The sequence below is a fragment of the Triturus cristatus genome, chromosome 4_2 (assembly GCF_964204655.1).
Source record: "Triturus cristatus chromosome 4_2, aTriCri1.1, whole genome shotgun sequence".
Classification (NCBI taxonomy): Eukaryota; Metazoa; Chordata; class Amphibia; order Caudata; family Salamandridae; genus Triturus; species Triturus cristatus.
This window is the reverse complement of record NC_140586.1, coordinates 116,013,065-116,040,842: the sequence shown is the minus strand read 5'-3', so window position 1 is coordinate 116,040,842 and position 27,778 is coordinate 116,013,065. Positions and strand designations below refer to the sequence as shown.

General features: G+C 44.7%; 1 protein-coding gene across 2 annotated transcripts in view; it reads left to right on the top strand.

Moving 5' to 3' along the window:
* LOC146833118 (angiopoietin-related protein 2-like) overlaps positions 1-27,778 on the top strand; it is a 208,799-nt gene that overhangs the window by 96,774 nt on the left and 84,247 nt on the right. The gene's annotated exons all lie outside the window — the stretch shown is intronic.

The window sequence follows — 27,778 nt, the reverse complement described above, 5'->3', positions numbered from 1 at the left end:
GTATTCCAGGTCCCCACAATTAGCAGATCTAAGGATTCAAATTTACAACCAGAGTTGAATAAGATAATTGGTTCTCCCTTCAACTGTTAGCTTGAGAAACCTGAGACAAGGCTATAGAACTACTAAAAATACTACATAGTTGGTCTCACCACTGTGCTTTTTACTATTGTTTTAAACTAAAAGTGGCTCATTTTATTTATTGCTCCTCTGATTAGCTTTGTCACTGGTCTTTCTTAGTCGTCCTCGTCTTTTCTATTTACTTGTAATTCTCAAACAAAATTGTAAACTATACCTCCAGGAATAATTTTGAGCATAAGAAGTTTTTTATTGATTTTACACAGTGACAGCTTGTAGATAAGAAAAACAAAGAGAAAGATATTATCAATTGACCGTTAATGGGCTTATCCTTTCAACGTGATGGAATTGTATTACATCACGTTGGTTGTAGAACAAAGGGGGTAAGTTAGAGTTTGTCGCATCTGCTTTATTTAGAATTTATACATGGGTATACACTCTAAATAGGGTGGATGGGACCAATTTTTGACGGGTGTCCCACATCCGCCAAACTCTAAAACCCACTAGGTTTTGTCATATCACCCCATGATTATTCACATAAAATGCCATGGATAAGCACATCACACACTCCTGATTACTGTCTGTAAAGCTGAAGAAGGCAGATCGGGAGGTGCAAGAAGGACATTTTATGCTATAATGGGTATATTGTGTGCACATGCCATAAACTGGAAATTCATGAACACTGAGTTAGCATTGAGGCAAATAAAAAAAACTAGCATATGAGCAACACCTGATAAAACAAACAGTCATCCTGGGTTTAGCTTCATTTTTCCAAGATTTGCTTGCGGAGATATGCAACCACCTAAGATCCAGGCAGAAGATCAGATTTTTTCGCTAATCTTGCTTGCAGGCTGCAATATTTGTTCGCTATCCTTGCTTGCAGGCTGCAATATTTGTTCACTATCCTTGCTTCCAAGCTGCAATATGGGTCTGGTAGTAAAAAACCTGTCCGGGCGGCTTTTTGCTCCCGGTCCAGAATTGCTTTCTACCCTAATGAGACAATTTTTATTAAATGAATGTGATTTCAAAAATTGGAGGCTTTATAACATAGAGTAATGTGGCCACTTAGACTCGGATTCAAAGATGTTGTCGTTTGGAAAGCATGACACCAGCCACATTGTTCAGGTGACCTGCTTGAAACACATGTGGAGGGTATGCCGCACTCACAAAAAAAGGGTATAGATTCTCTCTAGGAACTTAGCAGGACTCTGTTCTATAAAAATGGCCAGTGTTGATGGAAGCTGGCTAGTACGGTGTCCTGTAGAGGCAGGAAGGTGAGGGCTCACTCCTACATAATTCCTTAGAAATTCATTGCTTTTGCCAAAGGTACAATCTGTGCCATTGTAAAAGGTTCGATCTTCGTCTGCTTCAAAAGTCAATAAAAAGTGGCCGATGCTTCACAATATTAATACCGCATCTCTGCAACAAACTCACACTCTAGTTTCATCTTGCCCCTGGTCACATCAGGCTCTCAAGCCTCCTAAACACATCAGGTCTTATTTAGAGTTTCCACCAAAAAGTGGTGAATGTGTCATTTGTCCAATTTAGCATGTATAGGACAATTTTTCGGCAGCCTCTCTTTCTGGGTGAATACAGAACTATTCCACATGATTCCTGAGCAAGCACAATGGAAACCTCACGGTGTACATCCTATTTTACATGTGCCGCACATAGCCTAACCTAGTGGGTCTCAGAACCTGTAGAGAAAGTGTGAACTGGAACATAGGTGCCAAAAGCAGAAGTTATACCCTGCCTCTAATTGAAATATGTAGTGTGTGAGGTGGCTTGAAATCAGGCCATGGGGGACAAGTGTGTGACGTGCACCGATTAATGCAGAAGATAGCAGACATTTGTTGCATAAACTAGGGCCGGATCATTCGAGCTCTTAGCAAATGATGGGCAACAAAGTATATCAAAGTTGGGATGGTTTTCTCCTTCTAAATCTAGGGCCAGGTTATCACCTCAGGTTGCCCTAGTTTGCATGGTCTTGGTCGTGGAGAATTAGAGCTTAGCACTCATTGCTGTAGGACACTCTAGGATCCTCTGCAGCTGAGTCCCACTCTGCATGGGAAAGCATGTCAAATTCTTCCTGGCTTCAAAGCAGCGAACCATTTGACGCTTAGTGTGTTGGTAGATTTGAAATCCCTGCAATTCAGTGGTCTATAAACGAGGGATCTGGGTTTTTTGTGTGTCATTGGATAAATCTGATCTATGGCTGTTTAATTTAAGACACACCACAATTAAATACTAAAACTATCAAATTAGTCTGATAAAGGAAAAGGGCCACCTGAAAACCCAAATCACTTTGCTGCCTATAATTAACTTGAAGTTGGGGGCAGAGGGCATGGAGTGGTGATGAAGGGTGGATCAACTGCGGGGACAGCGCAAGCCCATGTTATCCACTGGCAGCATGCATTCCATGGCAGTATAACTGGAGCATCTCCAGTGGACTTTATGGTCTCCAGGCCCTACTTAATGGAAGCTGCAGTGTGACCCCCATTGAGTAAGTGCCCAGACATCTCTTTTCTGCTTTGTGTGCCTGGACCTCGCCTTGCCCTTCTGACTCGTGCTGGTGTCTGTTTCCTGCCATTTTCCCTGTTAGCTGCTTGTTCTGCCCCGGACTTGGTGACTACTCTTTCTTTGTCTGTGCCGTCTGTTCTATTTGCCCCCTGTGTCAGTTTATCTGCTTCTTTTTGCATCCTTTTTGTTCTTGTCAACTGCCTCTTTTTGCATCTTTTGCTCCAGTTATTGCCCCGTTTTGCATCTTGGTCTCTTCCGGCAGTTTTTGCTACCTGACTTGCTCCGCTGATCACGTTTTCCTACTTGGCCGCTCCCTTCAGTCTTTTCTGCTCTCCCTGCAGGACTTTCCCACTCTCCCTGCTGGACCTTCCTGCTCTTGTTGAGCACACCCACCACACCCCTGCGTTCCTCCCACTTTCCAAGGCCCTACTTAATGGAGGTTGCAATGCAGCCATGCTGCCGGCATGCCAAAGGCAAGCCTGTCTGCACCTGGACTGTGCCAAACTCCAGGAACCCTGGTCCAATTGCCTCCCGCAGCTACACCGCTGACGAGCTCCACCTGCTCCACCCTGGATGCTGCCACAAACACTGTTGCTGGGTCACACCTCAGTCAATGGTTGGCCCTGTGCCTGTTCCTACTCCACTTCACATGCCTCCACACACCAGCTTCGAGCTCCCACCATCCACACACACACTGCATCTCTCAACAAGTCAGAACTCAAAACCCACACTCGCACAGCGCCATATACTCACTCTACACAACAACACTAGCTCACATGCATTCTCCTCAACAAACGCTCACTCTGCAAGCACTCCACCGAGAGTTGGGACCTCCTCTTCCTCCCTGAAACTGGGCTCAATCCCACATCTGTGCCAGACATGCTGCAGCCACCCCTGGTGGATACAAAATCAATCACCAGTACCGACCCCATAAATTAGGAGGAGAACTCTCCATTATCCACAGAGACACAATCAAGTCTAACTCTTACACTGACTCAGTAGCCACGTTTATGGTACCCATGCACTTCAAACTTCAGTCAGACAGTAAAACAATTATGAAAGGCACCCTGACATACCGGCCCCCAGGACTTTGTACCCACTTCAGTAACCTCCTCGCTGACCTCACTACACCCCTCGCCATGGGCACCAAAGACTTAATACTCTTAGGCAATCTCAACTTTCATCTCAACGACACCATGGATGCCTTCTCCACGGAATTGCTTGAAATTCTACAGAACATTGGCCTCACCCAGCTAGTACAAGGCCCTACCCACATAGCTGGCCACACCCTGGACCCCATATTCTCCTCCAGCGACAAGGTTAAAGTCAGCCACATACCTCCACTCGCATGGACTTCGAACACCAGCCACCCTCCATCAACCTTCCCAGGCTGCTAACTTCATCAACCAAAGACTACCAACTGACAGCATTGAGCCCTCTATCTATTGAGGATATTAGAGCAATAATAAAGACAGCCCACTCAGAGGCGCCCTCTATGTACAACGTGTGAAGAGCCACAATCAGTGCTGCACTCACCTTCATCATCATTTCCCTCAGGTCGGCCACCTTCCCTGATAGCTGGAAATTCGCCAAAGTCACCGCCCTCATCACAAAACCCTCGGCTGACCCTGAACTACCACAGAAACTACAGACCCATCTCGCTGCTCCCCTTCCCAATCACAGTAATCGAGAAAACCATCAATAGACAACTCTCTGACTACCCAGAATGCCACAAACTCCAGGACGACTCACAATCAGGATTCTGAAACAACCACAGCACCGAAACAGCCCTCATCGCTGCCACAGACGGCATACGCACCATCCTCGACTGTGGACAGACTGCCGCCGTTATCTTCCTCAAACTCTCTGCTGCTTTCGACACTGTTTCCCACCACACACTGATCGCCAGACTACACACAACAGGAATACAAGGACCAGCAGTCAAATGGATAGCTTTCTTCCTCTCTTTAGAACCCAAGGACCTCATCTGCGGGTCCCACTGGGATCTTCACTCAGCCCCACACACTTCAACATGTACATGAATTCTCAGGCCAACATCATAAGATTCAATGGAATGAACGTCATCTCCTACATTGATGACACCCAGCTCATTTTTCCCTCTCAGGCCCGGTACCACCAAGACAAACTTCAAACAATGCATGACCAGCATGGGCAATCAGATGATAAAGAGCTGCCTCAAGCTGAACACCAACAAAACTCAAGTACTGATCTTCAGAAATAAGAGCTCACTTTGGGACGTCACCTGCTGACCCGCCAAACTCTGACCCACACCCCTCCAACCGACCACGCTAGGAACCTAGGCCTCATCCTGGACACCAACCTCACCATGGAGTCCCAGGTCAACGCTGTCACCTCTGCATGGCTCCACAGCATGCTACGTAAAATCTTCAAGTGACTCTCACTGGGCACCAGACGTACCATCACACAGGCCTTAATCACAAGCAGATTGAACTACGGCAAAGCACTCTACGCTGGAATCCCAACCCATCTTCTTCACAGATTTCAAACCATCTAAAATGCCGCCGCCAGACTTGTCCTCAACCTCCATTGCCAATCCCACACGAGACCACTCCTCAGAGAGCTCCACTGCCTCCCCATCCAAAAGTGATGCCAGTTCACACATCATTCATGGCATTACACAACACGGGACCTGCATACCATAATTACCGGCTTCACTTCCACCAACCTACCAGATAACTTCACTCAGCATTGTGCTCACTCACGCACACCCTGCATCCACAGAAGCAGAACGGGAGGTGGATTCTTCCAAATCCTGGAACAACCTTGCCCATTAAATCAGGGCTTCCTCCTCACTTTTTGAATTCCGCAAGCAGCTGAAGACTTGGCTTTTCAACTCATCTTTTTGTGGGACCATCAAGACTGCCTCTATTCTGGCCCAGCCTCACCACATGCCTACTCTCACCTACTTAGTGCCTGGATACCCTCACCGGTGACAAGCAGCGATCTACAAATCCACCTTACATTATATTACATTACATACGCTGCTCCAGTCCTAGGCCATGTCACTCTGAGGCATGAAAAATGTGACGGATTTCGGCCCTCGAGTCCAACTAGATATTTTTGGCTGCTGAAGCACTCCTCATCCATTAAAGGGGGATTGTTATAACCAGTCACTGTAATGTGGCTTTCCACTAACTGGTCCCTATCTTTTCTGGCGCTGGCCTTGGTCAGGTGTGTATATTAACTGGCGCTAACTTTTAACAAATTTAGTTGAGAGCCAAATCCATTTATGTTCCTAAAATATCTAAAATATATTTTTGCACACATCTGTAAAATATCCTAATTAGTATGTTAACCATTTTAATGTGGCACGCTTTAATATATCAATAGTTGGTGGGTTTCAACTGATTACTAACTAACGTCAAAAAAGTCATGGAGAAAGTTGGCAATTGCCCAGGGCCCCCGCCTTTCAAGGAGCCCACTGGGAAAGTGAACTTTCCCTCTATTTGACTCTTGCTTATTTTATTTCTCTGTCTAAACCTCTTTCCCTCGCTAGCTACCTCTAATCAGTGTCCTGAGCAAGACATATTTCAACTGTTTTTTGTGACACATTTAAACTTTAATATATAAATTATTATTGTTTGGCAGCATGCAAGATTGAATTAGCAGAAATGGGAAATAAAAATCAAATTTATTTCATAATTGTGCCCCATAATATGTCTTTCCGGGGTCTGCCCAAATCCTTACGATGACACAGAGTAAGGTTTCACCCTGTTACATTGCCGAAGATTCTAATAGTTTCAATGGTATTGCCATTTATAAGGCCCACCATCTATCTACCTTTTTTTGTGACATTGCAGCTCTTTCACTAGGATGGGAGTGACAGTGATTGAAAGGTTTCTATTTCCGACCAAAGTCTCGTTCGGTGTGTGAAGATGTGCTATCATTAGTGTGAATGGGTGTGTTTCTGTGTAGGGTGTGTGTGTCAGCTTCATTGAGCTATAGGTGAATGTTTTTGGTATTTGTCAGGAGAGACGGAGGGGGGAGAAAGAGAGAGGGGAGAGAGGGAGAGGGAGAGGGAGAGGGAGAGAGAGAGAGCGTGTGTGTGTGTGTGTGTGTGTGCGTGTGGGAGGCAGCAGTGGCCGCCAGCAAGTGCTGCCTGGTGCTGTAAAACCCAATTAACAGCATAGTTGGCCTTTGTTGGTCTACGATGGTGCATTGTTCGTCCTGTCAGGGCGGGCTGTAGGGCGGTGCGAGCGGTGCCACCGCACCAGGTGCTGGCTTCCTGGGGGCGCTGTGCTTGCAAGTTTATTATGTTTTTAAAGCACCTGCTGCATCGTTCCTTTCCTCAGGCAATTACCAGTCCTCACAAAAATGTAAAGTTAACTCTTGTGATTAATGTTCTTCGTGGAGAGAGATTGGAGTTTTGTATAGTTGATGTTTTGACTTATGTGAAGGTAGTGCAGAGGGTTAATATGCCTGCTGCAAAAAAAGTGTACCATGTAGATTACAGAGTGCATATAATGTAAATAGATCTGCAGGTTTTCTGCTTTTAAAAGAGACATCTTTTGTTCCTTGCAATTGCTAACTTAAAGTCCTAATATAGAACAATGAGGTATTACCCTTTATCATAAAGCTGCATACACGTTGCAAAGTATACATTAGAACATAGATTAATGTTGCAAAAAGGGTTTCTTTGGGTAGAAATCGATACTTTTTATTAAAGAAAACTCCCAACTATGCTGTTTTTTTCCGACTCGTGAGTTTGTGCTTCTCCACACCAAGCACTCCTAAACTATACGGCCTACCAGTATGGATGACATCATGTGACTCCTACACTTTTAGTCCTTTGGCTTATGTTACATTTCCTATAAGCTGATTTACAAACCTATGTTTAATTGTCTCTGTGTAATGTGTGTGTGATGCAAAGTGCTCTGACATCCTTTACTGGCATGAGTGGCGCTATATAACTAATTCAATGCATCTGAGAGAGAGAGTGTTTATGGAGACTTGGTCACTGTTTAAGGGTGCTAGTGAGAGATACCCGTGGTGGAGGTGGTCATTGGGGGGGCGCCAACTAACATTGTCGCACTGGGCGCCACCAGCGCTAAAGCCGGCCCTGCGTCCTGTTGAATAGTGCGGTTGTGAGCACGTCGATTATATCCCAGAGTTTGCACGATGATACATTTTGACACTCTCTACGGTGCCAAAACATACTAGTGTCATGCGCTGAAACTCTTCTACTTTTAAGAAAAAGAACCACAGAAAGGAGAGGAGAAGTCACTGTGGGTTTAGAAAGGGAGTCTTGTGGTTCTTGGCACAAATGGCATAAACAAATGTATTGTGCTTCAGTGACCGATCACCCGTACAGCAACTCAGTCAGACATGGTGGACATCACAATCAAAGTTTTACCAAGAATTCTGCTCTGTGTCTGTTCAGCAGCTGACAGGGGTTTCTGAAAGGGGTCTGACCCAGCTGTTAAAACATGGATGTCACTTGATGTCCTGCCAAACCAACTGACCATTAGACAAACACATTACTAAGCTCCGTTTCTTTTTTTTATTTTAACAGAAAAGGGAGGGAGACGGATAGATTGTTAAATGTGATGCAAAAAACTCAATACAAATTATCGAGGTTTAAACTGTAGCGTACTGATGTGTACCACTGTATGAAACCACCAGCCACCCTCCCTCCACCAACCAACAGGCCACGTGACTTCTCATTCCAAAACTAGAATATATTCCCAAAGTAATCAAACAATTGGCCACTGTGGGATAGTTGCGTTTAACCCCCTCCCTGCTCACGGCGGAACCACTCCGTCATGAGCCACGGTTGTCGTATGCTCATGACGGAGTGGTTCCATCATGCTGCGGCCGTTGGCCGCCGCTCCGCCCACGCGGCGCTAATTCCCCGCCTGTGCGGGTGATTAGCGCCGTGGGCGGAGTCATGACGGAACCACTCCGTCATGAGCACAGCTCAACCGTGACTCATGACGGAGTGGTTCCGTCATGAGCACGGCGCCACCGCAGTGCCCCCAAACGCCCCCCCCCCAGCGCCGCGGCGGAATTCCCGCCGCGGCGAAGGGATTAAACTTCACGTATTGTTTACTTAAAATTATTAACATAAAAATATGAAATCAAATAAATGAATGCATTAGTTAAACATAGGTTTAATTGCACCATTTTATAAATTGTTAAAAATGAAACAAATCACAGGTTAACAACATATCACTCTATGACTGATCACGATTTTATTACATATTGCGAATAATTTCTCAACATCTACCTTCTGCCTCCGTATTCTAAAGACCATTGTAGTCATCAAGTACACAGTAGCTGTGGTACCACAATATCATTGTCACAGTATTTTCTGACAAAACTATTGTTTCCTAAATATCGTCTACAAAAAATTGTCTAATTGAGTGGACATTTTCTACTTTGGGATGCCCATCAAACAATAATTTTCATTAATAATTTGGTAACAACATTAATAGAGAGTACAAAATTCACCATCGTTTCCAGACGCTATAATTAAAACAACACAACTCTCGAAGCTTAGAGAATTGGAAGAAACAATAAAAGAAATAGGAGCTGCCTGGACCAATTAACAATTTAAAAAAGAAAACAAGGATCTTTAGTTTCTTGGGAAAACCCCGGTGATGAGGAAGAGCACATGGAGCCAATGTAAGGCTATTCCAGGCGCTTGCTACAGAAAAATGCCTATTGCCAACATTTACAGTCTTGATCATAGGGATTCGCATCAACCATTGGTTGGCAGATCATAAAGTACACTGTGGTTTATAAATAGGAAATGTGCCTGTCTTAAAAATCAAGGGAGGCTTATTGGATTGCCAGGTGAATGATATCAAGAGTTTGAAAAAAGACGCGTTCTCCAACAGGAAGCTAATAAAATAAAAAAAAATGGGTTGATATGATGTCTTTACATGCTACCAGAAATGAGTCTTGCTGCCATATTCTGAACCATCTCCAGTCTTTTTATTGGTTAGTCCAGGAGGTCAAGGTAGATTGAATCAAATAGTAAGCTGTGATTTTATCCTGGATACAAGTTTATGTAGGACGTTCTTCATCTACAAGTTTTGGATTTTAACGACGATAAGTCTATAGATCAGCTCGGTGTAACTAGCATACATATAGAATTAAACCCCAGCAGAATCTAAGAAAACACCTGTGGAAACATGGGCATCCTAAGTAATAGTGCTATTAAAACAAAGAAGGGGGGACACTACACTTGATCCTTTCAGATGCTAATTTAAAAGGGGAAAAGATAAAAGATTGCTTACTCTTCATCAGAAAACACTTTACCTACTTATGTACTGTGTCTCTGATTTCTGTTTCTTGAAGTCTGGTAATGAGAAAGGAGGTATCAATAGTGCCAAAAGTAGTGGAAATGCTTACAAGAATGAGTGCGCAGACACCACCACCCTCCACCATTCTCCATTAATCATCCAGGACTGCATTGCATTGGTCTGCAGCCTACAACACACACAGATGAAGGACGGAATGTTGAATGTCCCGCTTTGGAGGAGGGTCAATGTATAGCTATTGCTGAGTTTTTCGTGGCCAAGGTTGAGCGTATATACGACTCTATGAGTTCTCCCTTGACCACAACGGACTCTCACCAGACGCAACTGAATGCGCCTGAACTGTCCTCCCCTTTGCTGAAGGTCACTAACTGGCAGTTGTTTGACGATACCTCTTTTCTTTCCTGTTTGAACAGTGTCAGATCTGGATCCCCTCGCGATTTGATCCCAGCAAGAGTTTTAAAGTTATTGGATCTCAAACCCCGTCGGGTTCTAATGAGTCTTCTCAATGCGTCTTTATCGGAGTCCTATGTGCTTCCAGAATGGAAGCACGCAATGGTTGTCCCCCTTCTAAAGAAAGCTGGTGCGGACATTGTGAACTTGTCCAACTTTAGACCTATATCTTTGTTGCCTTTTCTTTCAAAGGTACTGGAAAGACATATTAACTCTCAGTTGAATCAAATAGTGGAAAGCTCTGAATTTTTACACCCTTCTCAATCTGGCTTTCGAGCACACTATTCTACTGAGACTGCTCTCCTAGGGGTCACGGAGAAGTTGCGACACGGTATTGATCGAGGGGAAACATCTGCACTCATCCTATTGGATTTGAGTGCGGCCTTTGATACCGTGTCCCACACCATTCTTTTAAATTCCCTCCGGTCCCTTGGAGTGGATGGCCCCGCACTCGCCTGGATTGCCTCCTTTTTGTGTGAGCGCACCTTTCAGGTCTTTTCGACGAAGGCCTCCTCAGCTATCTGTTCATCGGCATATGGCGTCCCCCAGGGGTCTATACTCAGCCCCCTATTATTCAACATTTATGTTAGACCCCTGGCTGCCATCGCTGAGGACGCTGGGCTGACCATCTTTTCATATGCCGATGATACACAGATTGTCTTTTCCCTTTCCAGTAGTGAAGGCAACCGTGACTCTGTTTTAAGAGATGGACTTTCCCGTGTCGCCGAATGGATGCAAACTCATTTTTTAAAGTTGAATGGCGATAAGACGGAGGTCGTTATTTTAGGTAAAAACAAAGAGTTATGGGGCCCTCAGCACTGGCCAAGTAATATGGGACCCCTTCCACAACCGGTTTCTGTGGTCCGCAATCTTGGTTTTCTTATTGATGACAAGCTATCAATGAGACAGCAAGTTACCAAGGTTGCCTCCACCTGCTTTGCCATCTTAAGGTGGCTGCAGAAAATTCTGTGGATGCTTCCCCACTCTACTCGGAGAACTGTCGTACAAGCGTTAGTTACATCTCGTCTTGATTACGGCAATGTTCTCTATCTTGGCGCCGATGTTTTTACTTTAAATAAACTCCAGGTAGTACAAAACTCAGCCGCTCGACTTTTATGTAATCTACCACGAAGATCTTCGGCAACACAGGCCCTCCGCGACCTGCATTGGCTGAGAATTGCTAGTCGGATAAAATTCAAAGCCCTGTGTTATCTTTTTAAGATTAAGAATGGTGTGGCCCCAAAATACCTAAAATGCCTTGTTCAAGCATACAAACCCTCTCGCTTGTTAAGATCTTCGGCAAACGGCGACTTTGTTGTTCCAAGATTTAAACTCGTCAGAATGGGTGGACGGTCCTTTTCTTATTTAGGACCTAAATTCTGGAACACTTTGCCTACTGCCCTCAAGCTGGAAGTCAACTTATTGAACTTCCGCAAAAAATTAAAGACTCTGCTTTTTTAATTTTTTAATTTCTTCCTGTTATCTAATTTGGTGTTGTCATGGTTACTGCGTTCTCCTTTTCTCCTTTTCTTCCTTTTCTTCTCTAGTCTATCCCTGGCGCCGGGAAACCCACTGCGGGTAGCTGTTGCGCATTACAAGTTTTATAAATAATAATAATAATAATAATAATAATATTGTCAAACATTCACTCCCCAGTCACAGATCTGGGTTTAATCCATTGTTATTTTGTTGACCACGCCATTCTAGTTTGGACCCACACATATGCAAATCAGCCTCGACCCTGTTCCCCTGCCGAACAGTCCAGCCCAAACTGCCAGGCCAGGTCCTGAAAACAAGCATCCTGAGATCGGTTTCGGGGCATCCCCCTCATCAGCTAGGCCAGCTTGAAACCGGTGGTGTAGTGAGCATGGTACCCACGTCTGGGCATACCCTCCCCACTTAGGGTGAAAATGCAACACAAAAAATTGATTGACAGAATGTTGAACATTGTCAAACATTCACCCCCAGTCAGTCCGTCCATCATCTTGTTGTGTTTGCTATGTTCGACCCTAAGGGGCCAATGGTATGCGCAGACCTGGGTCCCATGCTCACTGTGCTACTGGATTCAAGCGAGCCTGGATGATGAGGGGTAATACTTGGTCTCATCTTGTGCAGAAGTAGAGGCAATGGTTCATCTGCAGTGAGAACTGGGAGCATTGCTGACTGAGTTTGCGCGTGGATGGGCTCACCTTTGGTGCCAGCGGGGTCTCTCACTGCAAAGTTGAATGCAACTTGATTCAATAGTTCCCTGGTACCATGCACATCGCCTGAAAGAGGAAGACTAAACAGTGAATCTCAAAAATGGCAGCTCACTATGGATCACTGGATCTCATAGCCGATATGGCTCCCATTGATAGTACAATATTTTGAACAATATTTTCTCTTTATGATATTCTAACTTGAGACCTCCGGGTGAGTAGCTGCGCTTTACAAACCCCTGATTGATTGATTGACTAGCACCCCTTTTAAGTTTGGGAACAACATTTCACTGTCAGAATGTCATCTGCCATAAATATTATATCCTAAATATTGTCTACAAAAATATTGCCCCATTTGAGCTAATAATAGAAAAACTAACCCCAATGGGACAATATTTCTGCAAGCTATATTTATATCATATGATATTTCTATATACAATATCACACAATGCAGGGCAGCAAGCAAAGTTGCTGCATTGCGTGAAAGGCAAACAGCGGAAATACGCCATATCTATTAGGATATGTTGCGTTTCTGTTGTCTCCTTGCACTGGTGCACTGAGTGGTGCCTCACTCCAACGCAGGCATCTTTGCTCCATGGTGCTTGGGGGCCTGCATTACAGCCAGGACTGTGTTTCTGCAGGAAGGGACACCTTCCTACACACAAAAAACAAACATTAAAGGCATTTCCCTATTTCTATGTGTGCTAAAGAACGCTACACACACAGACAGAGGAAGTAACTAGGAGAAATAAAGCTATTTCTCCTTGTTACGTCTGCTTGAGGGAGGCGCAGGTTTTTTTACTTACTTCCATGTTCACAAGTCTTTGTAAATCTGGAAATGCAGCAAAATACATGGAAGGATGCATGGAAGGCCTTTGTTCCACTCATGTAATGTCTTCCCAACATAAGGCAATGCAAGGCAGAGATAAGCACTGCCCTGCATTACTTTGTATTTACTAAATCACAGAAAGCCACGCAAGGTGGCTTTGTGCAGCTTAGTAAATGCCAAAATGGATTTTGCTTTGGGGTTACTCCATAAAAGTGATGCAACTCTGACACAAACCTTAGTAAATCTGCCCCCTAACCAGTGTATATAAAAGACTGCATACTAAAAGATAAATAACAACACCACCAGCTGATTCAAAACTCTCGTTTAGTGTTTGTGCGAAAGGAGTCGGAAGTTAGGAATCTCTACACCCAGTAGGTTGGAGCTTGTCCATGCCTTGACAGGTAGATGTGGATCTTTTAAAACCAGCCTCGAACAGCAAAGTGTAATGCTTCATCCGCACCTTAGCCCCGCAAAGTAAAGGGCTCTTAGCCTCCATTTTATATACATCATCCAGGTAATGTCCAAGTAAGTCAGAAAATTCCCATTATTCATATTGCCGTTGCATGTTGTGAGAGTCTAAGGATGTCTGTATAGTCCCAGTATGTGTGTCGGAAAAGTCTGAGCGTGTCAAGTCTAGAGCCATCTGGAAATGTTCAGTAAGTCACAAAAGTAGTGTTATGTTAGAGAAGTCAAGTCATGTTAGAAGAGTCTATGCCTCTAGAAAAGTAAATGCATATCATGGAAGTCCAAGCAGGTCAGGAAAGTCTGGGATTATTAAGTATGTCTGAGCACGTCAGGAAAGTCTGAGTTTATCAGAAGACGTTTTAGTAAATCACAAATGTTCTGTTGAATTGGGGAAGCTCGGGTATTCCAGGAGAATCTGAGCATGTCTCAAAGGTCCTAATTTCTTTAAATTCCATAGCATGTTAGGAACAGCTGAAAAGAAAAATATTTATGTAGGCTAGAGCTTTTACAGGAAGCACCAGGAGGAAATTAATGAAAGTGTTAGGGGTTCAGCATATATAGTGATGACTGACGTACGACATTGGCGCGAGCAGACAGCCATTTGTGCAGTTCAATGCACACCTGCATTGATGCAAGGAGTTGGATTGCTACCACCCTGCGACTTGAGGGAGCTCTAACTTCACACAAGCTCCTTCAGTGGTTTGAGCCTACTGAAGCAGCCCCGGATCTGCATTTTTAACAATGGTTGTTAATTACAGTGAAGACAAGACATATCTCAGATCACTTGGCATTCCGGAAGGCGTTAACAACCTGGCATTTCAAACACAAACGATGCAAGATCACACTGAGCAAAGATTTGTTTTTATACTCAAAATAAGAACAGTATAGACATCAGATGACTTTGGTCTACAATCACCGAAGAACTAGAATGTACGCCCGCTCAAAAATGGTAGGTGCAATCACACGCACAACTACCTCTGTCTCCAGCGTTACACCGCAGGTAGAAGCGATGCAATTTTCTTGCATCAAATATGAGAATTGTAATCACTCAACACCAAACACTTCCCACACAAATCCCTCTCCAAACCCAAACCCTTCCAACCACACAGCCCAGTACATTAATATACGGTAGGCGTGGTAGCCCTCATTCCTCTTCACTGCCTGCCTAAATGCAACAACTGAAGAGAGAATTATGCATGACACTAAAACACTTCCCACACAGATCACTCTCCTAACCCAACCCTTCCAACCACAGAGCCCAGTACATTAATATAAGATAAGCGTGCTATCCCTCACTCCTCTTTACTACTTGCCTAAATGCAACAACTGAAGAGAGAATTATGCATGACACTAAAACACTTCCCACACAGATCACTCTCCTAACCCAACCCTTCCAACCACAGAGCCCAGTACATTAATATAAGATAAGCGTGCTATCCCTCACTCCTCTTTACTACTTGCCTAAGCGCAGGAACGTAATACAAATGCAACTATGATGCAAAAAGATGCCATGTTTAATAAATTGCTACCTTTTTACACTTGCTACATTTTGTTCTCAGATGTTGGAAGCTGCACTCGTTTGCTCAGCTTGTGCAAAATTAAACACTGACATGCCCTGGACATGACTCTGGGAGGGGGATTTCTGAGCTTATGGGTGCCCAATAAAGTAGAAAGCATCACTTAACACTTGCTTTTTAAGAGCAGGGAATGGGTCTGGCCTGCTTCTCTGTCTGGGAATTGAAGGCAGACAAGTGTCTGGATGCAAACATGGCTGTTCGAGACATCTGTCATTAATCTGCTGGATTGAGACAGAGACCTGGGGGTCAGTGAGTGGGGGTCTCCAAAGATACTTCTATACTTTAACCTGTCTCATGATTTCTACCTCCGAAAGACTCTGTAAATAAGTATGGTCTCTATTATTGCGACTAGCGTGGGCTGCCTGGATGGGGGTACAACGCTGTGTATAGTGTAGACCAATAAGGCAGAAAGAAGCAGTGGCAGAACCCAAAATGTTGGGGCCTCCAGGCAGAATGTGAGGAGAGGCCCAAGTCTGCTGTATCTCACAGATATTCATTAGCCTTGCCTTGAGCTGAATGTGGTTCCCTAAAGGGTTGAGGGAGGACCTCAAAGTTTGGGGGTCCACCTGCGCCGCACAGCCTGCAGATGCCAGCGTTACACCCCTGGGCAATGGCACAGAAGCAGGTAAGCAGAAACTGTTGAGAAGAGACAGACAAAAAAAAGGATGAATAGCAATATCTGCTGTGGAGATAGCAGCACAAGAGGGAAAAAGATGGATAACTATTAAGTATGAAAGAGCAGGATGGGGTAAATAGACAAGCATTGGCAAAGCCAATAGCCTTTCAATTGCGTTAATTAACGTTTTTGGCTTTGCTTGGTTGACGATGCAAAACAGTATCAGCAGAAAAATAATGAAAGGCACACAAGATGAGTCATGCAGTGCATGTGTGATGGCGTGGTGGCCATTTCGTTTTTTTGCTTAGTTTACCATTGCAAGATGGCAAATGCCCATCGTACAGCAGCAAAGTAAAAAAAATACAAAGTACACAACAGCACTTTTTTTTTAAAGAGTGCTACAGAAGCAAATTGCAGTTGTTGAGTCCTCCAAAAAATTTAGCTTTGTTTGTTGTGTTTTTTAAAGAACAAGATGGGAAGAGTCTGGGGCAATCATTGGAGAGAGGGGATGGTGTTTTGAGAGCTGACAAGCATTAAAAGTGGAGAGAAAAGGTTTTAGGTTTGTAAGTATTATTTGTACAAAACTGAGAAAAAGGTGAGGGGCAAGCAATAAACAAGCGGGGGTTTGAAGAGGGGAGCCAAAATGGTACACTAATGTACAGCATATCCCTGGGTGTGTAAACATGAATACTTTGATTATAAGTATGTATCTAGATATGTGTATCTCTTTATACAAATATGTATAATAACTATGGGTTTTCAAAATATATGGATATTCTTTAGGTCTGCTTAACAAATGTATATATTACTTATGGTAGAATATATATATATTATTCTATGATTAACATGTTTAAAGGTCAATGCATAGATTTCATATATAAGTTATTTGATTAGATGCTTATGGGCCTCTGCTGTATTTATCTACCACAATATGCAAATATTATCATAACTAGTTTATCTACTAGTGCTTCACTATTGAAAAATTGATGAAAAGATAAAATTAGAAAATAAAATTGAGTTATAAAAAATACACAAATATATTAGCTTCAGTACAGTAAAACTTTAAAGTCTGAGTTTATACAATACAACTTTAAATCTCAATATATTATCTTCTTTATACATGTTTACCCTTTCTCTCTGGTCATGTATTTAAACATCTATTGCTTTACTCCTACTGTCGGGAAAGAAAAAAACTTTCACTCTCTCAATACACTACTCTGTCTCACCCGATACCTCTCTCAGTATGTCCTCTACATCCACTCTCTGACTCATCCCAAACTCATTCTACTACTATGATCTACAAAATAACTCTTTCTAGACTCGTCCCTCCGCTATCCCACCTGGCTCACCCCTAACCTCATTTTACCACTATGATCTCCCAAACAACCCTTACTAAATGCTTCCCTCATATACCCCTCCTTTGACTCATCCCATACCTCATCTTACTACTATGATCTCCCAAATAACACTTTCTAGACTCTTCCCTCCACTGGCGTAATGAAACTTGCGGGGGCCTCCCTGCAAGGTACGTGGAGGGCCCCCCTCTGTGCTCAATCAGGAGCTCTGCGGCCAAAGTGCTGTGCTGAGGAGGCCCCCTGGAGCTTGGGGGCCCCCCCGCACTGCGCGGGCTGTAGCGGCCTGTTTTACGCCCTTGCTTCCCTCTTCTATCCCTCCATTATCCAGTTCAATCAAACTAACTGATTCACATGTCCATCGCTCAAATTAAGTCATATTTCCCAATACTAATCCTCCACTAGTCCTTTTGGGCTCCGGAGTAGTGTGGTACTCACTGAAAAGCGCTTGGACGCTTTGCCAGTGGTAGTAAGCGCTGTATAAATATAATCACAAATAGAGTTCCGTAAGTTTGGAGATTTCAGTGGGAAAGCAGAGTGAGACAGCAAAACAAAATGCACTCACTTGGAGTGCTAAAGAATAACGTCGGCCCTGAATGTAATGGAAAAATGCAAGTCATCCCATCAAAAGAATGTTAAAGAAATCCGTGCTCCAGGAGAGGGACAAACAGAAGAAGAGGAATAAAGGCCATCAAATAAGAAACAAGAAAAAAAGATTGATGAGAAAACCTTCCAAAGGTAAGTGGTAGGCTAAACCAAAGCCCACCAGAGATATTGATACTGACCACAACAGGTATTTAACAATGATAGTTACAAGATTTCTGTAGGTGAGACGTTAAAAAAGTAATCACAGGCACTAGCATTGATCTGTGCAAGTTTTAGCACTCAAACATGGGTTAGGCAAGTCAATCATATGCAACGTTAGAAGAAATGACTGATCATAAAAAATGCTGTTTTCATCAATAAGCAGGCAATGGAAAGACAAAAAATAATGCAGCTTATAACAAGTAACAACAAGCATTGGCATAGCCAATAGGTCTCGCCTTTGGGACCTTATAAGTGTTTAGCCATGCAACAGTTGCATAACTTAATACTTATAAGGTCCCAAAAGCGAGACCTATTGGCTATGCCAAGCGGCCGTGCGGCTGCGAAAGTGAAAGTGATCGCAATCGCGATCACGATCAAACATCAAAGCGGCCCTGTGGCCGCGAAAGTGAAAGTAACCGCGGTAAAGCACGGCGCGCGAGCCCGCGCACATGCACTGTAGCTCTAGGCTGGCCTGGTAGCACTTTTTGGAGCCCTCTCAATAAGTCTCGCCAGACCAGCGCATGCGCTGGGTCAGGCGAGACCTAAAAATGTGTATGACAAATGATGCTTTACTAAGAAGTACATAGGGAATGGCCATCATATTGAAAGCACAGTAGAACACGTGCTTCATTTGTAGCTTGACTAGGCACACCTGTCTGTTTTTAATAGGTACAAGCACTTTTATTTTGAGGTTTGAAATATATTTGTAGAATGTGTGGCTGTAGAAACTCACGCTAGACATACTCCTGCCATCTAGTGTTGGGCTTGGACATTACAACCTGATTTTCTTTGAAAAACCGTCCTGTCACAGAATGTATTATGACTAAGGCTCCATGTTTTCCGTTTTTACTGATTTTTACAGATAAATGCAGACAAAAAAAATTATTTTCTTGTCTGTATTTATTTTCAAATGTGGATAAAAACGGAAATTGGGTGCTTTTTGAGTGATTCTAAATACACTTTGCAATGACTGCCAGGCCAATAACTGTGTGGATCGAAAGGTAAGGGGGTTAAACAAGCAAGGAATTTTAGTAAAGAGGTTTAAACAGCAGTATATATGCACAAGGCTGATACTGAAATGTGCATATTTCCATATAAGTGTTAATTAATTTGTCTTCTGCGGGTGTTCATATCACTGAAACCTGGCAGGCATTCAAGCATGACTGCATATTTATTGGTTTCATGTGACAATATATCAGTTTCAACTTATTTTTTTTACAAATCCAATAATAAATATGGATAAATGCAGATAAAGTTGACAAAAAATAAATATGGATAAATACAGATAAAGTTGACAAAAAATAAATATGGATAAATACAGACGGAAATGTCAAAATAATAAATACCATAACACCTGGAGCCCTAATTATGACTCCTCACTTTGTCCACAATGCGCATGGGCACCGACTACACCTTTGATTTATTATTTTCACTATTGTGTTTAGACATATTCAGCAGCAGCTCTGAGATCCATAAGTTTTTGTGAGCCCAACTGCTCTACTTTTCAATACTGATAACTCAGATAATATTTATTGCTTGATTGACCTGTATTCAAAGGTTCTCCCGACTTGAACACCACTCTACTCCCATTTACCACTTCACTTTGACATTTTGGTCACTGGTACTCCAGTCTTCGACTTGTTTAAGTCTTCTTCGATCTCCATGGAACTCGCCACAGAGAATGCAGAAAGGAAGGGGTGGTGAAATGCACACCCTTCCAATTTTGTCCATAGTGCTATGCGAAGTACACGTGGGGGTCAGCATGGCATTTGCAACATTTGCCTCTCCCTGACCCAGATGAGACCTCCTGCAAGCACTGCCTTGCCTTTTGCCCTTGAAAATGCATTAGCAGTCTTCTTCTGACATGCCCAATATTTTCAGGAAACATAACATGCGCGGCATCAAGGAAGAAGTGGCAGGCCCCTTTGGGACCACAGCTGCCCAACCGATGCCCAGCCCCAAGATGTTGTCCTCGAGTGCCTCCGGGAAAGATCAAGCACCATCGGCATTGACAACAGCAGGGCCCTGAACTAAGAATACAACAGGGCCCTGAACTAAGAATACATCAAAGGGCATAAATATTTCCTCAGCGCAAAGGCTGAGGCTGAGGCAGTGCACCACTTCTGCAGGAGCTGGGCATCGAGCCTCAAGAAGGGTAGATGAAATCTCAGACTCCAGCCCATTGTTGTCCTCAGGTTCCAGTTAACACAGAAAGAAGGCTTTGGGACTGTGAAAGCTCCCAGTGACTGGCTTAATCTACCCCTTCTCATCCGAAGGGCACAGAACCACTGCCTTTAGAATTGAAATTGGCACAGAGAGCGCCCCCAATACTGAGCGCCAAGTCAAAGCTGGGGGATCCGTTTCAACTCCGAGATCAAAAGAATCTGAGGCTCCCCTCTGGAGAGACTGGATGAAGAGGTCGACGCCAGGCAGAATTGGCTCTAGATACATCCAGAAACAGACAAAATTAATGCTAAGCATCCCCTAGCCTAGTACAACTGTCAAACACGCCACCCCCAATTCACAAGAAAGGGGGCTGCCTTTTTTAGAGGAGCTCACCCTTGATGCATCTGGTGAACCAGAGACAAAAGGGCAAAGCAATAAGATGTCCACTCAACCTACCTCCTCCTCCTGCACCTCCACCACCAAGATGCCCTTACTCACCACCCACTCTCCCCCCTTCAGAATCTCCTGACACATGAGTGTATTCAGATGATTCTAGCCTTTATGAGGGGCGATACCCTTATGACCAGCCTGCTTGGGCAGGGGATTGGCACACCCCCTAGGATGGCTACAGTAATGGAGCCATCCCAAGTTAAATCTTCTCATTTGGATGATAACGCTGCATATCATGCCACCATTCAGAGGGAGGCCTGCCACGACAAGTCACAACTCTTTCGAAGACAGAACGTACCATTCTTTTCCTGCCCATGCTTGCATGCTCCAGACAATTTAAACAAGCACTGGCATAGCCAATAGGTCTCGCCTTTGAGAACTTATCAGTGTTTAGCCATGCAACAGTTGCATAACTAAATACGTATAAGGTCCCAAAAGCGAGACCTATTGGCTATGCCTCGCGGCCGCGAAAAGTGAAAGTGATCGCGATCAAACATCAAAGCGAAAGTAATTGCATTTAAGTGCGGCACGCGCGCCCGCGCACATGCACTGTAGGTCTAGGCTGGCCTGGTAGCACTTTTTGGAGTCCTCTCAATAAGTCTCGCCAGACCATAGTTCGAGGTGAAATTCAAAGTTTCTCCCAACTACCCACTTTGCCTCCTCGGCCAGGTCCTCTCCGATGTCCTGGTGGTACACACATAAAGAACATGGGCCTTGGCTCACGCAATGGGGACACACCTGCTTGATATGGAGAGTGAGTGCCTCAATACGCCTGAAAATGCACTTGGTGGTTGGCACCGAAAGGCGTATTGCCAGTTCAGTTGGCTTACTGATGAGGTATGACAGATTTCCCCTCAGATGGATAGGAGGTGCTGGTACAGCACCTACCTGAAAACTAGAGATGGTGGAGGGAGCTAGTCACTGAGGAGAAAATTATTTCCAACGTGAGCATCTGCTGCACTCTTGGTGCTGTGGCTACTGCCTCCCACAACATAAACACTAGTAATAGAGGCAAGGGCAGGGGGTAGAGGAGGCTGTGCTAAAGGAACCTCAACTCCAAAGAACTTATTCGCCCATGCCCCCTCCACCAATCACACAATATCTATCAGAGTAAGACTAAAGGATTTCCACTCTTGCTAGGAGGAATTCACCTCAGTTCATTGTGTGTTAGTGAAAGTTCAGCAAGACTACCGCTTAAATTCCACACCCCGTCACAACATACCACCCCATTCACACATGCTCAGCCAACACCACTTAAGACTTAAGCGCTCCTCTAAAAGGGAACACTACAGCTCTTGCCCCCACACCAACAAGCCAAAGGCATCAACTAACTGTACTTTATTTTTCCATAGAAAGATGGTTTCCTCCAGCCTATCCTAAACCTGAGGGCAGCTAAATCACAACCTGCTGACCTGCCAAGGGGACTTTATGATGGCACTAGACCTCAAGGACATATACTTCCACATCCTCGTCCACCATGCCTACCATCAGTACCTTCTGTCTGTGGTACATGGACAACACTACCAATTCACAGTGCTACCCTTCGAAGTCACTATGTCTCCCAGGGCACCCATGTCTTCCCGTATCAAGACCTTTGGCTGATCAAGAGACGGAAACAATGTCTAGCATACATTTAGGGAGCTCTAACCCTGCTCCACTGCCTAGAGTTCACAGTAAAGAAGTTTCACCTCCAATCCCAACTCATCCAGCCCTTCCTGGACTGGATCTTAAACACTATTACAGGGAAAACATATCTCCTTTCCAAAGGCTCCTGCTTCTTTTTCAGTCCACTTGTCTGCTTACTGTAAGAACTGTAATGAGGTTCTAGGGTATGATGGCATCATACTTCAAAACTGTGCTGCATGCCTGATTACACATGCGCCCACTCCAACAGTAGCTGTTGAGGCAATGTTCAAAAGCTTAGAGTCAGTGGAAAGATCTACTGTCGATAAAAGCCAACACTCAGCTCTCTCTGCAATGGCGGCATTAACCTGTTGCCCAGCAGGCCTCTCTTGGGCCCTTTCAAATTTTTCACCATTAGCATCACCACATCCCTCGCTGCATGAGGCACACATCTTGGTGACATGACTTTGCAAGGTACTTGGAAACCCTGCCAGGGTCAACATATAAACTACTTAGAGCTGCTGGCCACCCACCTTGCTATTAAAACATTTTACAAGCTTGTTCATGGCAAATTGGTCTTCATAAACAAAGACAACATGCAAGACATTTATTACATACAGAAACGGGGGGTACCATGTGGTGAGTCAAACTCCACTTCAGGAGAGGTATCTATCCCACTGGCATTTTGTAAATGTAGGTATAGTGCATCATCAGATATGGGGTTGTGGTTTAAACCATCACGCCCCTTCTCACCATCGGTGTTCGCATCATCAAGCATGCATTCTCCAGCATAATGACACAGGTGCCATTTTCCCTTTTTTATTTACCAATCTAAGATGGTGGATGACAATTTTATCTGTAAATTAAGAAAATGAAAATGTTTGAAGAAAAATGGAGGCGGCACCAGGAAAGAAGTCACGAATCCACAGGCGTAAACGTATTAAAAAATAATCCTTTTAATTCTTCTTCATATAAAATATGGGAACACACAGGACAACAGCCATCGCGTTTCGTTCCTTTTAATGGAACTTCATCAGGGCATAATGAAGTATCGATTTCCATAAGGTTTTACTGATAATATCCAGAATGAAGGTCATCCAATAGTAACCAAGGAAAGATAAGTATAATGTAATGTATTTTAGTAGGCGTTATAGTCGACGCTCACATTTTAAACCTCCGTACCCACAATCAGGGAAAAGAAAACATGTTTTATGCCCTGATGAAGTTCCATTAAAAGGAACGAAACGCGTTGGCTGTTGTCCTGTGTGTTCCCATATTTTATAAGAAGAAGAATTAAAAGGATTCTTTTTTAATAAGTTTACGCCTGTGGATTCGTAACTTCTATCCTGGTGCCGCCTCCATTTTTCTTCAAAAGTTTGTTCTTGGGTTTCCCAGTGAGATCTATCCGCAGCAGATCTTGGAGACGTTTGATACAGGAGCATCAAACTTATGGGACTTTGAAGTAGAAGTGCACAACATTAGTCGGCTGTGGGATCTTTTGCTTGATAAGAAAATGAAAATGTGTTAGCATGAAAATGCTCTCTTTATTATGGAGCGTCCGGGCAGAAAATGGCAGGTGCCAAGCCCCCCCCCCCAAAAAAAATTATGATAATTTTTAAAAAATGTTTGTGTCGGGGGGCAACAGGGGTGTTGATGGGAGGGGGATACAATGGGGAGTGAGGCAGAAGGAAACTAAATAGAAGCAAAGGCAGGAGTGGAGAAGGGAAATGCAGCACATGAGGGAGAGAGCAACATGCAACACTTGCGGTTGGTGGAGAGAGTATACAATAGAAAGAGAGAGAGAGAGAGAGAGATAGAGAGAGAGAGCGAGAGAGAGAGCAGCATTCGAGGGAGAGAGCAACAATGGGCACATGAGGTTTTTGGCAGGGGGAGTAGCACATGATGGTAGAGCAGAAAGAAACATGCACTATCATGGAGTATGTAACTGAAAAGGAAATGTAGTTCCATAAAAATAAGCGGTGGAAGGATACAAGTCAACCGATCAAACAACAAAAGTAAATCTAACCAATGGTAAACAATAGGTAGGATCTAAACCCACTGTACGTTTTTGGTGAGCCCACAATTGGTCTTTCATACCTAGACGATGTGTGCTGTCTGTTATGCAAGATTTAAAAAGCAGAACCACTGAAAGGGGAGAGAGGAGACTTTGAAGGAAAAGGGATAGCAAGATGTGAGTGAGACACAGAGAGGAACAAGCATTTACAATGCAATGGTCTCAGCATTGTTAAAGTTAGAGCTATTGGCATTGTTCATGACATTATTTTTGTTTATGTTTTTGTTTTTAAAACATTTAAAGAAACGGCATTGTTATTTACAATGTCAATAGCTTAATCTCTCTCGAATGCGAGACCTATTGCATTTGCACCCACACACAGAGCCACACACACAAAGCCACCCACACACACAGAGCCACCTATACAGAGCTATTCACATAGAGCCACCTACACACAAACAGAGCCACCCACACAGAGCCACCTACACACACACAGTTACCCACACACAGATAGAGCCACCCACGCAGAGCCACCTACAAAAAAGCCACCCACACAGAGCCACACACACAGAGGCACACACACACACACACACACATAGAGCCTCCCACACACACACAGATCTTAGAGTGGCTGTTGGGGAAATCAGGGAATAAAGACGTGACATGCGAGGAAGCACTGGAGTCTAGGTTCAAAGGGGTCCAAATAAGACAAAGAGCTGTAGTTTGGTGTTGCTGGCAGGTGGCAAAATGTTGCTGTTTGTTGACACTGCTGTGTGGCAATGGTACTGTTGTTCTTGTTGGCCGGTAGGAGAACAGCAGTTACCACTTTAATGCCTGGCCCAGACAGCCTACACCTGCCAAAGAACAAGATACAATTATTACTAATTTATCCAAAATATCAGGATTAATCTGCCCAGAATAGAAGTCATTTCTCTCGGGGCATCTGCATTCCTATGCAGCACGTGTTTAGAGGTAATGTTACTGCAAATCTGCCTTTTGGTGTGACCCTGTTTTGGCACCTCGACACAACAGGTACAACAGCTTGTGGCCACTAAATGTATAGTTGCAAAGTCAACATTTTGCAGTTATTGAAATAATCCCGAGTCCACCTGTGAACATTTTAGAAAAGGATGCTGCGGCACGGACATGCTGGATTAAAGACGCTTTACTTCACACAATGAAGAAGCATTTGCTTTACTGAGAGACGTGATGCACTAAAATCATCTGATGTCAAAGCTAAAAGGGGGAGTGCTGTACGAAGAGTAAATATCATGGACAGTGCCTGCCATTGTTCACTTTAGAGGGCCCCCCTACTTCATTAGAATATACACAAAATTAAAAGTTGTTCACATACGTAAACAGCTAAACGTGGGTACAGACCATTCACTCCCTAACAAAATAGTTACCGTCCAGACCAGAAAACAGAAACCTACATACAGGCTGCCGTGAATATTTTATTACCGAATACCATGATTATAGCGCTTGGAACGAATACAAGTACTAACTATCCAAGAGTACCTGTCTGTTACTGGGAAGGGCCGGTAGTCTGCCACTAAAAGTATTGCACCGTTTCCAAGAACTGCAGGCACGCTTCCTACCAAAATGAAGTTAAATACAGGTACTAAGTACCTGCCCAAGTAAAGCTCTTCAGGAGCCACATATGCCCTTTCAAATCGGGGTGAGTGAAGTTAAAGTCTTGCTCAAATTCCTAGTACACAGCACAGTCACATAATGTCAGGGTGCAACGGGGACAATTACAACGGAACGTTTAAAACATGGACATTTTATTGACAATGAAGGATTGACTATAAAGAAATACTAACCTGTACTAGACACACTACAAATCCAAAAGAGAAACATTTAGAACTACCAAGTTTGCAAGGGGCCTGACCCTAATCGCCCTTCCTGTGCTACGGAGCCAACGAGAGACCTGCAGTTACTTCCTGAAAGGTCTACTTACAAGGGGCACTCACCGCACAACCTCTAGATCTGCCGTGAGGGAAACGGCCGCACCAACCTGAACTACAGCTCCCAGCCTCATCCGAGTGGCGCCGCAGGTGACGTCAGTGGCAGGCGTCGTCTGCCTATTTCAACGCTGCACGCCTCCCGCAGCGCGGGACGCGTTTGCAAGGGGCCTGACCCTAATCGCCCTTCCTGTGCTACGGAGCCAACGAGAGACCTGCAGTTACTTCCTGAAGGCTCTACTTACAAGGGGCACTCACCGCTCAACCTCTAGATCTGCCGTGAGGGAAACGGCCGCACCAACCTGAACTACAGCTCCCAGCCTCATCCGAGTGGCGCCGCAGGTGACGTCAGTGGCAGGCGTCACCTGCCTATTTCAACGCTGCACGCCTCCCGCAGAGCGGGACGCGTTTGCAAGGGGCCTGACCCTAATCGCCCTTCCTGTGCTACGGAGCCAACGAGAGACCTGCAGTTACTTCCTGAAGGGTCTACTTACAAGGGGCACTCACCGCACAACCTCTAGATCTGCCGTGAAGGGAAACGGCCGCACCAACCTGAACTACAGGTCCCAGCCTCATCCGAGTGGCGCCGCAGGTGACGTCAGTGGCAGGCGTCACCTGCCTATTTCAACGCTGCACGCCTCCCGCAGCGCGGGACGCGTTTGCAAGGGGCCTGACCCTAATCGCCCTTCCTGTGCTACGGAGCCAACGAGAGACCTGCAGTTACTTCCTGAAGGGTCTACTTACAAGGGGCACTCACCGCACAACCTCTAGATCTGCCGTGAGGGAAACGGCCGCACCAACCTGAACTACAGCTCCCAGCCTCATCCGAGTGGCGCCGCAGGTGACGTCAGTGGCAGGCGTCACCTGCCTATTTCAACGCTGCACGCCTCCCGCAGCGCGGGACGCGTTTGCAAGGGGCCTGATCCTAATCGCCCTTCCTGTGCTACGGAGCCAACGAGAGACCTGCAGTTACTTCCTGAAAGGTCTACTTATAAGGGGCACTCACCGCACAACCTCTAGATCTGCCGTGAGGGAAACGGCCGCACCAACCTGAACTACAGCTCCCAGCCTCATCCGAGTGGCGCCGCAGGTGACGTCAGTGGCAGGCGTCACCTGCCTATTTCAACGCTGCACGCCTCCCGCAGCGCGGGACGCGCGCGGGCAGCGCCCGGGCGAAGCCCGGGCCAAGGGCGGGCCCGTCCTTGCCCGTCAAAGACTGGACAAGACTGGACTGGGCCATCCCCCTTACCTTCCAAGTAAGAGCAAATAGAGAAGAGTGTCATACCCACGTTCTGTGGTACACCATTGACTGTGATCTTATTGGTATTAGTGATCCGACCTGGAAATTAAGGTAGTTACTCCTTT